The sequence below is a fragment of the Podarcis melisellensis genome (assembly GCF_964234715.1).
Source record: "Podarcis melisellensis genome assembly, chromosome: 7".
Classification (NCBI taxonomy): Eukaryota; Metazoa; Chordata; class Lepidosauria; order Squamata; family Lacertidae; genus Podarcis; species Podarcis melisellensis.
The window spans coordinates 64,740,852-64,753,422 of record NC_138539.1 but is presented as its reverse complement, the minus strand read 5'-3'; the positions used below and the strand labels follow the sequence as shown (position 1 = coordinate 64,753,422).

At 46.3% G+C, this 12,571-nt stretch overlaps 1 protein-coding gene across 3 annotated transcripts in view; it reads right to left on the bottom strand.

Moving 5' to 3' along the window:
- DUSP22 (dual specificity phosphatase 22) overlaps positions 1-12,571 on the bottom strand; it is a gene marked incomplete at its 5' end in the record, with an annotated part of 72,167 nt that overhangs the window by 58,122 nt on the left and 1,474 nt on the right. The window lies entirely within an intron of this gene.

The following is a 12,571-nucleotide window of genomic DNA, read 5'->3' as shown; positions in this document are numbered from 1 at the left end:
GCAGGGATATGAAACCTGGTCACATTTGCGCCATGCGTTTAAAGCACTATGATACCACTTTGAATAGTCATGGCTTTCCTCAAAGAATTCTGGGAGCTGTAGTTTGTTAAGGGAGCTGAAAGTTGTTAAGAGACCCCTATTCCCCTCACACAGCTACAGTTCCCAGAGTTCCCTGTGAAGAAAATTGACTGTTAATCCACTCTTGGGACTTTGCACTCATTATCATAATTAATACGGATACATCCATATACAGTGGACACAGGTTGCGGACGTGATCCGTGCAGGAGGCACGGTCGCAACCCACAGTGCCGCTTCTGCGCATGCGCGGGTCACAATTCGGTGCTTCTGCACATGCGCAAAGCACAATTTAGTGCTTCTGCGCATGCACGAGACCAAAACCTGGAAGTAACCCGTTCTGGTAGTTCTGGATTTGGCGCGGTACGCAGCTGAAAAACACGTAACCTGAAGTGTCTGTAACCCGAGGTATGACTGTAGTGCCCATGCAGCAAAGTTCTCTGGGAGGTTTACATAAACCATAAAATACATTTTGAAACACACACATTCAAACAAAGTCAAAATGAATCAGAACAGCAGAAAATTCCAGCCAGAAAAGACCTGAACCAAAACCAGTGTAAACCTCTGCAAGGGAGAACCTGCTGCAAAACTGGTAGCACCCAACAGATTGTGATCTGGGGAGCAATTCCAAAGCGAGATTTGCCAGGATGAATAGGTTAGAATCCAGCAGGTCTCCGGCTGAGCTGGGAGATTCCTAACACAGCCTGGCTAAACCAGCATAACTCCTTCATCCTCAGTTTAGCTGGAGACGTGTATCTCACCTATCCTGGTGGTGCTTAAGCTGGTGTAAGCCCTGAAAAGGGTGCGTGAAGGGGATCCTAAGCCCCTTCAGCTAGGTCACATGACCTGGCAACCCAGCGTTAGTTAAGCCAGGAAAAAGGGTGGTGTAGCATTGTTTAAAAGCCTTGTTTGACCTCTGCCAAGCCTAGGCCAGCTCAGCCAGCGCTAGCCCACTGCTGAATGAAGTTTGGATCCACTATAACTTTACACCAGTTTAACTTCTTAGCACCAGCTTGGTTTATGCCAGCTACTGATGCACAGGATTGCTCTCATAAACATTTGAGCAGCTCCAAGTCGGGGGCCACCTCTCTGGCCCCAAGGGGACCCTAAATCTCCTGCCAACTCACCAAGCTCTTTTCCCTTGGGGGGAAATCATGACAGAGCAATTTAAATTTGTAACGTAGATATGCCTGAACTGCAACAGAGAATATTTTTTTAATCTATAAATTGAAGATGTGTTGAACTGATAAAGCAATCCATTATTCCCCCCCCCCTCTTTTTCTTTTACTAGATGAGAAAGGGTTCTCCCACCCACATGCAAAGGGAAAGGGCACATAATTCCTCTCTACATGGAGGAATTGTACACACACAAACTGTTTTCTTCTACTTTCTTCTTTTATAAATGCCTGTTGCTTGGCTGCATAGCTACCCCTGGTGGCCCATGTTTTAGTAGTAAAGTGGTGCCTGAATATAAAATAGAGATTCAGGGGTGGTTTTTTTGTTTGCTTGTTTTAAAAAACACCAAGCTACTTGTCGTGAGAGGCAACCAGAGACAGGGGTGCCAACTTGAATAAAATATTGGGAGGGCCAAGTAATCCCTGCCTTGCACACTCAATCACATGATGCAGTGAACAGACAGCATTTGAATCAACTTGGGGGGATGCAGCCCCCTCAAATATTTTATTGGGGAGGCTGAAGACCCCCCCCCACTCCTAGGAGTTGGCTCCTATGACCAGAGACCTGCAGTAAAGTATAGTCATGCAGGTCTCTGAGTGATCTAATGAGAATTGCTCTTAAACTTCAAAATTTAGTATACTGTCGCCAGTTATTCAAGTCATTAAAGAAAACTGAATCATGGCAGATGAAGATGATGGACTTTTCGGAACTAGCTGACCTGACTGAAAGAATCCGTGACCAGAAAGAAGAGGAATACCAAGAAGACTGGAAGAAATTTAACAACTATCTGAATAAATATTATAATATAAAAAATTAGAAATTACTTGAAAGCACCAAATAGGACTAAATTAGGATTTAAAAATAAGTAGGATTTACAACGGTAAGAAAAGTGAATAAATTAGATTACAATTGGAAATATTTTTGTTTAATAATGATATTGGAAAGCTGTTACATACAGATACAAGGAAACTCAGAAGGGAAGGAATAGGGGAAGTCAATAATATGTTTATAAGGTTGGGTTTTTAAAGAATAAATCTGTTTTCATTGTTTATTTGATTATTGTTCTTTTCTTTGATGTATTTTTTTTGTTTGTGTTTGTGATTCTGTTACGTGATATTTGTTATAATTGTGGAAAACCTAATAAAAAAAATTATATAAAAAAAGAAACATGAATCAATCAGCCGTTAGAGTGTCTATTTAAAAAGCACCCCTCATTGGCTGACGGGATAATGACATCAAACGTCAAGTGCAGATGACCTGTTGACGGATCATCCATCCTGATTGCTTTGCGCAAAGTTTGCAGCAAAGCTACACAGCAGCTATTTATGGAGCATTTGTGCTGGCTGGTTTGCAGAGAAGTTAGACGCCATTACATCAATGTACACAGCCCTTCAGCACCGAGTGAACACGGCAGCATTCTAGAGCACAGCAAGGGGAAAGGGATTCCCCATTCTTTAAAAAAACTACCGTATTTTTCGCTCTATAACACGCACCCGACCATAACACGCACGTAATTTTTAGAGGAGGAAAATCCATAGGCATGCCACCCGTAGGCATTCCCTCCATAACATGCACAGACATTTCCCCTTAATTCTAGGAGGAAAAAAGTGAGTGTTATGGTGCAAAAAATACAGTATTCAAATCTCAACAGGTGCAATCAGGTTCTGTCCCAGCAACAATCATAAGCAATAAAAAACTGAGTCAACAGCAACCACTTTTTCTTCCCAGGTGGCTTTTAATAGATGTTCTTTCCACTGTTTCGGTGACCTTTTGTAGTGAAAGGTCCAGGGGGGCATGGCAACCCATTATTCTTTTAGCAACAGCTCTTTCTCTTCCGTCTCCAGCTGCAAGCCACCTTGAGAGGGGGCACGGCTGGAGACTGAAGACACCTTAGAACCCTGCTGAGAGCCTCCTGCGTCTCTCCACCTGACTCAGGGCAGGGCCTGACAGCTTTTATAAGGACTGTTGCTCAGAGAGGGCTTCTTCTCTGCTTTTAAGTCCCTTTTTATATCCTTTTAAATTGGGTTTTTTAAAAAAAATGTTTTAACTGTTTTTAACTGGGTTGTAAGGGCACTTGGTGGGATGTGGCTGGGAGTAGAAGAGTGGGGGGAAGCAGGGGGAGGCCCAGTTACAGTGGTTCTGGGTAGGGGGAGGCTGTCAGGAGTTCAGCCTACACTCGAGTAGGACCCTGGCAGAGACACATGCCCGTCTGGCATGTTCTCTCCCTCCTGGTCAATAGTTTGGGAGCTTCATAAGCTTTCTTCAGCCCGAACATCGCAGCAACTGATGCCAACAGACATCGGCACACTTAGGGATCCGCAGAGTTTGCGCATCATGCGTGACAGAACCTCAGCAACTCAGCATTTTGGCTAATCTACTTTCTTTACATATAAACACATACAGAGCATGCAACATGGCTCCCTCTCTCTCTAGCATCAGACAGCAAAGAGAAAAAGAACAAAGGACAATAGTCCCACTTCACGGAACACAGTAACACAAATATCCTGTCTCCATCACTTCCCACTCTGTGGAGTTAAAACATACATGGTCATGTGAAAGACAACAATCCCATGACTGCAATCATGGAGCAGGAATTCTAACAGAGGCATGGTGTGGGAGGAGGAGCAGGCCATATAAGGGGCACACACGGCACAGGTAGTTAGTGACAGTGCCGTGTGCCAGCCCCTCCTCCATCCTGTGGAATTGTGATTCTCATATCAGCCAGCTCTCGGGTTTGCAACTGCTGCTGTTGAATGCCAGGTCGGCCCAGAATAAAATCTCCCTCATCCATGATCTGATTATGGATGAGGAGGCTGATCTGGCATGCATCACTGAAACCTGGGTGGGTGAACAGGGTGGAGTTGGTCTCACCCAGCTGTGCCCACCAGGGTACAGGCCAGACTTGAGGGTCAGGGAGGCGAAGTTGCTGTGGTCCATAGAGATTGTCTCTCTCTCTCCAGGTTCTCTGTCCAGTCAGGGGGGAATCTAGTGTGTGTGTTCCTGGCGCTTGGCAGTTGGGACAGATTAGGGATTGTGCTGGTTTACCGGCTGCCTCACTCCCCAGCAGTCTCGCCACCTGAGCTGGTCTCGGAGGAAGTGTTGAGGACTCCCAGACTGCTGGTTCTGGGAGACTCCAACATCCATGCTGAAGCAGCTGGCTCTGGGGCGTCTCAGGACTGTTAGGATATAGTTTCATTCCACCTTTAGAACAGGCATGTGGAGTTGTTGTATGTCACATGTCTGTTTACTTCCAGCACAGTCTGCTGGGAACTTCCGTTGTATATAGCTTTTGCCTATGCTGCTGTTTGCTTGGACACGAAGGGAAGCAGACATGTTTTTCCTTTGTCCTGCTGCTGAATAAAATGCTGTAAATATGCTTACATATGCCTCTGTCCACCACTTCCGTTGTGAAGAGTTATTCACTCTGCTGATTAGAGCGTGCTCAAGTTTCTGAAGGCTTCTGAAGCGATGAGTCGCTGATTGATGCTGTTCCAAGGGAGACCGGAGTTCGTCCGGCAGCTGGCTGGTGGGCTGGAGCCAGCTGGGGGCCTGCAAATTGCCCCCAATCCCTGGACGCATCCCAACAAGGACTTCATGGCTCCCATGACAACGATGGGGCTGTCCCAACATGTCATCACCCCAACACACGTGGCAGGCCACACTCTGGACCTTGTTTTCTCAATTGAACAGGAAGAGGGTGATCTGAACATTGACATCAGTCCCTTGTCATGATCAGATCACTTGCTGTCGAGATTTAGGCTGCCAGTCCCTTTTCCCCTCCACAGAGGCGGGGGACCTTGTAGGAAGGTCCACCTTCGGAGGCTGATGGATCCAGTGGCATTCCAAACAGCTATGGGGTTTTTCTGGCTGATATGACTGGCGCCCCTGTCAAAGCCCTGGCCCACCTCTGGAACCCTGAGTGGCTCAAGCTATTGACACAATCGCCCCTGAGTGCCCTCTCCCACTTTGTGGAGCCCGTTTGGGCCCCTGGTATACTCCAGAACTTAGGGCGAGGAAACAAGCTGGGAGAAGCCTTGAACCCTATCTGCTCAACGCCCCTTCAGTGAAGCGGCAGGAGAAACGGAGCCCCTTCCATTTCTGCTCCTGCTTGGCTGAGGGGGGGCGCTGTGCAGCTCTTCCTGGCTTCAGCAAAAGGAACCTGAAGCCTCCGGAGCGCAGCGGGAACTCGCGCTGAGCTCTGAAGGCTTCAGGCAGCTATCCCTGAAGCCTGGAGAGTGAGAGGGATCGGTGCGCACCGACCCCTCTCGCTCTCCAGGCTTCAGCGAAAGGAATGCAAAGCCTCCGGAGCACGGAGGGAGCACTCCCTCTGTGCTTCGGAGGCTTCGCGTTGCTATTGCTGAAGCCAAGGAACCTGCATTCGCTCCATAGGATGCACACACATTTCCCCTTCATTTTTGGAGGGGAAAAAGTGTGTCCTATAGAGGGAAAAATACGGTACTTAATTCGTTCTGGAGGTCTGTTCTTAACCTGAAACTGTTCTTAACCTGAAGCACCACTTTAGCTAATGGGGCCTCCCACTACCGCTGCACCACCAGAGCACAATTTCTGTTCTCATCCTGAAGCAAAGTTCTTAACCTGAGGTACTATTTCTGGGTTAGCGGAGTCTGTATCCTGAAGCGTATGTAACCCAAGGTACCACTGTACTTTGCATCTTTCGTATGTCGCTCTTGATGGGGTTACACTTCCTCTGAAGAAGCAGGTTCATAGCTTGGGGGTACTCCTGGATCCTTTGCTGTTGCTTGAGGCTCAGGTGGCCTCAGTGGCCCTGAGTACCCTCCATCAACTTCAGCTAGTAGCCCAGCTAGGCCCCTACTGGGACAGGGATAGCCTAACTACTGTTGTCTATGCTCTGGTAACCTCAAGGTTAGATTACTGCAATGCGTTATACGTAGGGCTGCCTCTGAAGATGGTTCAGAAACTTCAGCTAGTGCAGAATTCAGCGGCCAAGTTGCTCACCGGAGCAAGACGGTTTGAGCATATTGCACCGATCCTCACCTGACTGCACTGGTTACCAGTTAGTTTCCAGGCCGAATTCAAAGTACTGGTTTTGATCTATAAAGCCTTGAAGGGCTCAGGACCACAATACCTCAAGGACTGCATCTTTCCATATGAACTTACCTGTCCTCTGAGATCATCTTCTGAGGCCCTCCTTCACGTGCCTCCTCCTTGAGAGGGCTGGAGGGTGGCAACACAAGAACAGGGCCTTCTCTACAGTGGCTCCCTGTCTGTGGAATGATCTCCCCAGGGAAGTTCACCTAGGGCTTTCATTATACACCTTTAGGCACCAGGCAAAAATGTTCCTTTTAAACTAGGCCTTTGGTTGATCTGATTGACATCCTGTGCCCTTTTAAAATGTGGGGTTTTGCTATTGGGTGGTTGTTTTTATTTTTATTATGTATTTTGTGGTTTTATATTTTGATTTTATTCTGTGAACCACCCTGAGACCTCTGGGTATAGGGCAGTACAGTGGTACCTCGAGTTAAGTACTTAATTCGTTCTGGAGGTCCGTTCTTAACCTGAAACTGCTCTTAACCTGAAGCACCACTTTAGCTAATGGGGCCTCCTGCTGCTGCCGCACCACCGGAGCACAATTTCTGTTCTCATCCTGAAGCAAAGTTCTTAACCCGAGGTACTATTTCTGGGTTAGCGGAGTCTGTAACCTGAAGCGTATGTAACCTGAAGCGTATGTAACCCAAGGTACCATTGTATATAAATAAAATAAAATAGTAAAATAAAATAAAATCTACCAACCAGAGCTCAATGCACAAAGACATACAGAGAGAATTAAAAGCACAAATCAACTCCGAGCACATTCTTTGAGGGGAGGATTTATTTATTACATGTATCTCCCACTTTTCCTCCAAGGAAGTCAATGGGGTGCACATGGTTCAGTGCTTTCCATTTTGCCCTCACAACAACCCTGTGAGGTAGGCTAGGCTGAAAAACTGTGGCAAGGAATGCAAGGAAGCAACAATTTATGTCTCATCTTCTCCACTTTACAGATAATTCCCTGCCTGGTGTGGCTTTTTCTACACACCATGAATGACCAGCTGAATAGCTATTTACTACAAGAAGGAAATAATCCTGTCCCACATGGAATTTGGCCCCCCTGGTTCGGAAGAACATGTTTACATTGTGTGTGTGTGTGTGCATTTCTCTCCACACTTTTGCTCATGATTTCCCAACCCTAATTTTTGCCACCAAGTTCCTCTTGCGACTGACCTCAGAATCAAAGACGAAAAGCCACATACACCCATCTTCTTGCTTCCTTTTCCTCTGTTACTCAACTCTCTTGCTAACTCAGCGAGAGAAAGAAAAATTCTGAGGAAAAATAGTCAGAATAGCTAGGTAATCAGTTGTGTGTGCCCACAAATATTGTGACTTGCTGATGTGTTGTGTGGAAAGAACCTGTGATTACTGGTGGTTTGTGTGTCCTTTAAACGAAAAGGCACCCATTTTCTTTTAAGCATCCACAGTTCTTCCATTAAGAGATACCATCTCTTTTATGATTCTGTTTTATGATTCTTGTGTAAATGAGTCTGCTCACACCCACACTATACATTTAAAGCATGTGGCTTCCTAAAAAATAATCATGACAACTGTAGTTTATCTCTCACAGAGCGTTAATTCCTGGCACCCTTAACACACTACAGTTTCCAGGATTCTATAAAGTGGTTTGTTTGTCTGTCTGCAAGTACATTTATTTGTTCCTTAGATGTTCAGATACCTCCTGAGATAATGCCACCAAACTTGGCACAAGGGTTTCTGAGGTAGGGGTAGCACTCTTCGTTAATTTTTGGAAGATGGCTGCCATTTTGAATCAATATGGCAGGCTGAAACATGACTTTGGTGTGGGTTCACTTCTTTTTTGTCATAAGTCCAGCCACTACTTGAGATGTCATCACCAAACTTGGCACCGGGGTTCTCAAGGTGAAGCAGCAGACGTTGTAACCATTTGGACACCAGGCTTCATTTTGAATCAAGATGGCAGATCAAAACATCACTTTGGAATCATTAAGTGTGAGGGGAAAACTGCAAAGCCCAGAATTTCTTGAGGGAAAGAATGTTGTTTCAATTTGTCCCTTGGCACGGGGACATTCCCAGGGGAACTGAAGGAGGCAGTGGTGCGCCCGCTCTTAAAGAAAACATCATTAGATCCTTTAGATCTATCCAATTACCGCCCGGTTTCGAATCTTCCGTTCCTGGGTAAGGTGATTGAGAGAGCGGTTGCTGAACAGCTTGGTGGGTTTCTGGATGAAACATCGGCTCTGGATCCATTCCAGTCCGGCTTCCGCGCTGGCCATGGGACCGAGACGGCTCTGGTTGCCCTAACAGATGATCTTCGTAGACAGCTGGATCGAGGCGGGTCGGGGCTGCTGATTCTTCTAGATTTGTCAGCAGCTTTTGACATGGTCGATCATGAACTTCTGGACCACCGCCTTGCCGACGTGGGGATCCAGGGCACAGTCCTTCAATGGCTGCGCTCGTTTCTCTCTGGTCGGGGACAGAGGGTGGCGCTTGGGGGGGAATTGTCATCGCGCCACTCCTTGGTGTGTGGAGTGCCTCAGGGTGCGATTCTCTCCCCGATGCTTTTTAACATCTTTATGCGCCCCCTCGCCCAGCTTGTCAGGAGTTTTGGGCTGGGCTGCCATCAGTATGCTGATGACACCCAACTCTACCTGTTGATGGATGGCCATCCTGACTCGGCCCCAGACACACTGATCAGATGCTTGGAAGCTGTGGCTGGATGGTTGCGTGGGAGCCGGTTGAAGTTAAATCCTTCGAAGACAGAGGTCCTCTGGCTGGGACGGGATGATATGGGACTGAGGGGGCAGCTCCCATCTCTTGCGGGGGTGCAATTAGTGCCAGCACCGTCCGTTAAGAGTTTGGGTGTAATCTTCGATACCTCCCTCTCCATGGAGGCGCAGATTGCAGCTATTACAAAGGCGGCATTTTTTCATCTCCGCCAAGCTAAGCAGTTGGCTCCTTACCTCTCTCGCCCTGACCTAGCTACTGTGATCCACGCGACGGTCACCTCCAGACTGGATTATTGTAACTCGCTCTACGTGGGGCTGCCCTTGAGACTGACCCAAAAACTCCAGCGGGTGCAGAATGCCGCAGCGAGACTCCTTACGGGGTCTTCGCTGCGAGATCACATTCATCCGGTGCTATACCAGCTGCACTGGCTCCCGGTGGAGTACAGGATCAGGTTTAAGGTGCTGGTTTTAACCTTCAAAGCCCTATACGGCCTAGGACCCTCGTACCTACGGGACCGCCTCTCCTGGTATGCCCCACAGAGGAACCTACGGTCTTCAAACAAAAACACCTTGAAGGTCCCAGGCCACAGAGAGGTTAGGCTGGCCTCAACTAGAGCCAGGGCCTTTTCGGCTGCGGCTCCAACCTGGTGGAATGCTCTGTCACAAGAGACAAGGGCCCTGCAGGACTTGACATCTTTCCGTAGGGCCTGCAAGACAGAGCTGTTCCGCCAGGCCTTTGGTTAGGGCGCAGCCTGACTCCCTCCTCTGGCAACCTTTACAAAACTTTATGGCTGCCATCAATCTTGATTTTAATTAATTTTTATAATGTTTTTATAATGTCGCACTATTTTGGTGTTGTTAGCCGCCCTGAGCCCGGCTTCGGCTGGGGAGGGCGGGATATAAATAAAAATTTTTATTATTATTATTATTATTAAATGTGCTTTCAGTATATACAGTGTGCGCGCGCAGCCATGGTCTCCCTTCAATTCATGAAGACAAAGAAAAATGTGGACATTTATTTATAGAGATCTTTCATCTTAATGAGTATTTGCTATGCGCACAAGACTTTTAATGTGACCCATTGAAACAGTTGTTTTATTCTTTAGTAGTTTATGTGTTAATATATCAACACTGTCAAGCCGCTGGTTATATTTTTAAAAAGGAACACTTTCAAATCAATTTCTTTCATATAGCCACCAGGCGGCACTAGGCAAATATATGGCCTACATGCCTACCAAGAGTTGAGGCATTTTATACACACACACACACACACACACACACGTTGTTGTTGTTTAGTTGTTTAGTCGTGTCCAACTCTTCATGACCTCATGGACCAGAGCACACCAGCAAGCCACTCCAGTATCCCTGCCAAGAAAACTCCACACACACACATATTTGCAAAGATCTCAAGGCCTTTCCCTGTACAGTGGTACCTCAGGTTACATACGCTTCAGGTTACATTTGCTTCAGGTTACAGACTCTGCTAACCCAGAAATAGTGCTTCAGGTTAAGAACTTTGCTTCAGGATGAGAACAGAAATCAGGCTCCGGCGGCGCAGCAGCAGCAGCAGCAGCAGCAGGAGGCCCCATTAGCTAAAGTGGTGCTTCAGATTAAGAACAGTTTCAGGTTAAGAACGGACCTCCGGAACGAATTAAGTACTTAACCCGAGGTACCACTGTATACATACATACATGCTGTGGTTGCACTGCTCATACAACTGCCTGCTCTTAGGGAAGAGGCTGAGCACAGCTCATACTCACTTAAAGTTGACTGTTCCCATACAAATTATCTGAGGAGACTTCCTGCTCACTGACATCCAGACAAATGAGTGATCAAACCATTCTTTTTCCAGACATTACTTCTTCCATTCTTTTAGGAGGCTCATTTATTCTGACTTTGCAATTTTCAAAAAAAGAATAACAGACAAGCCGCAGAAACCCAGCTGGGGTAGGTCACTTTAGTACCTTCTTAAGAGAATTATAACGTACCTTAGCTTAGGAGTGCAGCACCTATAGCCCTACAGAGGACTCAAACTCCTGTCAACTTGCTGATATGGTCCAAAGCAAAGCAGAGCACTACGTTATTGCACCAGCTTGGCTATTTCTTTTCTTTGGTGTCCTCTGCTCTGGACCATTACAGTGGTACGTAACTTAATTCGTTCTGGAGGTCCATTCTTAACCTGAAACTGTTCTTAACCTGAGGTACCACTTTAGCTAATGGGCCCTCCCGTTTTAAAATGCAAAACTATGAAGTAAAGCACGGACAAGGAAGCTGTAGTACTACATGTTGCTGCTGATTTCAACTCTCATCAACCCCAGCCGCTGGCCTGGTACAGTGTTCTCCATTGCAAGGTGCACTGCATGACTTTTGTGTTGCAGCACATAACAGCCTATCATCTAGTTATTAAACATGATCTATCTACATCTCAGGAGACTCCTGTGCTGCAAGAAAATAAAGCACATTATTAGAAGAGTGTGATGATGGAAGGAGCCCTATCTACTCACTCGGAACAGTTTTTGTTGTTGTCTATGCAATTCACTTCCAGGGAAGCGTAAACTGGCCCCATTTCATATATGTATAATTTTTATTATTATTATTTTGTTTTACACTTTCAAGTACTCATTTTTACATCCTTAAGATATCAGCGACTTCCCTTCTCTTTCCATGGTTCATTTTACATATCCTGAATCCTTGCATATTTTACAAAAACTTTACCATTCAGTATTCCATTATTATATCCATCAAAAATTAGTTAAACTGTTGAATTTATCTTAATGCTGCCAGCATTTTCAGCTGCACACAATTATTCCCCATATATTCAATAAACGTTTTCCAGTCTTCTCTAAATGTATGTTCTTCCTGTTCTCTTATTCTATATGTTAAGTCTGCAAGCTGCACATATTCTGTCAACTTAAGTTGCTATTCTTCTTTGGCTGGGACCTCACTCGTTTTCCAACCGGCCCCATTTCTAACTGATTTTCAGCAGGCATCTTTTCTGCCTCAGTTTAAAATATTTTAAATAAGAGGTTGAGGGATCAAACCTATTGGTTTTGAAGATCTAGTTTAATGTGGCTCATTGCTTAAACTTTGCAATTTGGTTTTTGTTCATCAGCTTAGGTAAAGGTAAAGGGACCCCTGACCATTAGGTCCAGTCGTGGCCGACTCTGGGGTTACGGCGCTCATCTCGCTTTATTGGCCGAGGGAGCCAGTGTACAGCTTCCGGGTCATGTGGCCAGCATGACTAAGCCGCTTCTGGCAAACCAGAGCAGCGCACAGAAACGCCGTTTACCTTCCCACCGGAACGGTACCTATTTATCTACTTGCACTTTGACGTGCTTTCGAACTGCTAGGTTGGGAGGAGCAGGGACCGAGCAACGGGAGCTCACCCCGTCGCGGGGATTCAAACCGCCGGCCTTCTGATCGGCAAGTCCTAAGCTCTGTGATTTAACCCACAGCGCCACCCGTATCCCTCTTAATTGGGGTGAAAAGGCAGTTTAGAAGAAAAATAAAACAAACTTGGTTTAAACTTTCTGTGCTAGAAT